The sequence below is a fragment of the Hylobates moloch genome, unplaced genomic scaffold, assembly GCF_009828535.3.
Source record: "Hylobates moloch isolate HMO894 unplaced genomic scaffold, HMol_V3 SCAFFOLD_22, whole genome shotgun sequence".
Lineage (NCBI taxonomy): Eukaryota > Metazoa > Chordata > Mammalia > Primates > Hylobatidae > Hylobates > Hylobates moloch.
This window is the reverse complement of record NW_026652297.1, coordinates 29233610-29236581: the sequence shown is the minus strand read 5'-3', so window position 1 is coordinate 29236581 and position 2972 is coordinate 29233610.

Here is a 2972-nt window from a genome sequence, read left to right as displayed (position 1 = left end):
ACACCATTCTTTCAATTACTCAAGAGTCATCCTTGATTCATCTCTTTTCTTCACACTTTGCATCCCATCCTTTAGCAAATCCAGTTGCCACTATCCTGAAAAGGCATCAAAGCTCTGACCATACCTCACCACATTTACTGCTATTTTGCTGATTCTTAGATAATTTAGACATTATCATCTCTAGCTTAGTTTATTGAAGCTAAACTCTTAATTAGTCTTAACTGTTTTTCTTTTGGTCCCTCACAATGTATTATCCACCCATCACCTAGAATGGTCTTATTAACATGCATCACTTTATGTGATTCCTCCTGTCCAAACTTTTCAATAACTTCCATTTTCAGAGTATTAGGCAAAGTTCTGATAACCTCCAGGATCTACATGATGTAGCCTGATGTTCTCTGGCTTCATATCTTACTACTCTCCCCCTCCCTACCCTGAGCCTATTGCCAAGTGTCCTTGGCATCTATTAAGCATGCCAAGCATATTCTGCTTCAAGGGTCTTTGCTCAGTGTTCCTTCTTCCTGGAATGTAACCCGCTCAGTCACACATCGATGCTTTTCTCTCCTTTCAGGTCTCTATTAAAACACATCATTCTGTGAATCTTCTGTAAGCACCCTATGCAAAATAGACCTGCCCACGCCCACCCTGGCACCTCTAAGCCCTTTTGTGCCTTGTATTAGTCACCATCTAAAATGCTATACATTTACTTGTTTGTTTACTTATTTTTCATAGGCTGACTCCTCTCCTTAAAATGTAGCTCTGGGAGGATAAAAATTGTGTCTGCTTTGTTTACCACCGTATCTTTATTGCCTAGAACAGTAGATTGGCAATAGATTTTTGTTGAATGTATAATATAATACATTTGCAAACTTGGAAAGATACCTGGTACATAGCAAACACTCAATAAAAGTAAACTATGGGTTTTTCCTCTTGGAAGTCCCCTCTCTCTCACTAGAGAGAGAGAGCTGTATTCCTTTCTCTTTCTCTTGCCTATGAAACCTCTGCTTCAAAAAAAAAAAAGAGTGTAAAGTATGATTATTTTAGCTTCTAATGATGAGGAGGTTGTAGAATACTGTAAATAAAAGTACACACTAAGAACCACACCATCTGGGTTCAATTTCTAGCACTTACACTTACACTTCCTACCTATAAACCTTGGACAATATCTGATCTCTCTGTGCTTCAGTTTTTTCATTTCCCAAAATGAGAATAGCAACGTTATCTAACTTGTAGCAATTGTGAGGATTCAATGAAGTGATTTATGTAAATCGCTGAAAAGCAATGCCTCCCATATGTCAATAGATAGATAAGTGTTGATTTTCTAAGAGCTATATAAATGTCGATTTTTGGTATAATTACTTTTATTGATCCAATTGTATCTGCTACTATTTTTTCTCTCTTCCGCTCTCCGAGCTCCAGGTTTTCTGGCTTTCCCTCTTTACTCCAATATACAATGCTTCCTCCCATTAAAGGACCTCTAGACATATTTACCTCTTTACCTGTAGTCCTGTCCTCTCCTCCTTGTGGTCAAATTAATTTCTCCTTTTTCAGTTCTCAGTTCAAGGGTCACTATGTCAAGAAAGTCTTCCCCAACGCTTAAGTCTAGGCCACATTTCTTTGTGAAACAAGGTTCTTTTACTTCCGAAAATTTATATTGGTGTGTCCTATACTTATTACTCTAAATATCTGAATATTTGTCTCCTCCAGAAAACCAAAGCTCCATAAAGTAAAAAGTGCAGTTACTTTGCTTGCTGTAGTACCACAAACCTAACAAGGTCTTGCTTATAGACATTGCATTCAACATAAATTTGTTAAATGAATTACAAATTAATTTGCAAAATAATTATTTTCAGATTAGATCCTTACATATTTTATTTCCAGAAATTTTGAACCTGTCCTTGAAACAGCTTTAACCCAAATTATCATCTTTACTGGTAGAATTTCTAATACTCTTTCAGGTCAACAGAAGAGATAGTTGAAGGCCAATGGGCCTAACTGAGTGTATCTGACCCTTCACCAAACATTCATTCACACATCAAGTGGAAATTGTCAGCTTTATTCACAGTGACAATTGAAAAGAACATTTTATGTTGGGTGATGGGAAATAGGTTGAACTTGCCTCTATTACAGTCAAGATTGTGGAAAATGAAATAAACCAATTGTAAAAATACTAATCATGGAATCTGAGTTATTTATAGTGTCATATTAAAAGATAAGACTTTAAGGCATTTGTCTGATGTCTTTCAGCAACTTATGGTCAAGCCAACTTTCTAGTGAATCTGAAACATTACATACGGCATTATGTATGGTTACCCCAGGTGAAACAACCAAGAACGTTAGGGAAATTCACAGAAAAGTTTTTGTAATTTATTCAAACAACATAATAAGTGGAAAGCAGAGATGAAAAGAAAATTTCTGCCTAGCTCTGTGTTATTTTTATTATACACTGAGGCCTCTCTTTTCTTTATGTGGGAGAGAAGAAGCTTTATTCCTCTCACAATCACTCTATGATCAATTTTTTCCAATTTGAGGAATATGAGCCCTCAGTTCTAATCTCTACCAGGTCATTGGTATGGGATAGGAAAAAAAAATGAAGATTTTATTACTAGCCCATAATGGATTCTCATCTCAGATCACAGCTTTCTATATTTAAATTAATGATATTATTAAAGTATACAAAGCATTTTTTAAAAAACAATGAACCCTGAAGCATTTCAATATCAAAGGAACTCTGTGGAGTCCAAATGCCAAACAAAAGCAGATTTTAGAGAAGATTAAACAAGTATGAGAATGCGCTGTTCTCTTCTTATTTCTCTGCTGCAAATTAGTGAAGCAACCTCTCACAGCAGGTGCCCCAATTGAGTCCCATCTAGGTTTCCTTGAGTTTTGAGGTCGTAGATTCTTGCATTCATTCCTTATTGCCACTGGCATCAGCTCTTTACAAAACAGTCAACCAGGAGTACTTGTCTTGG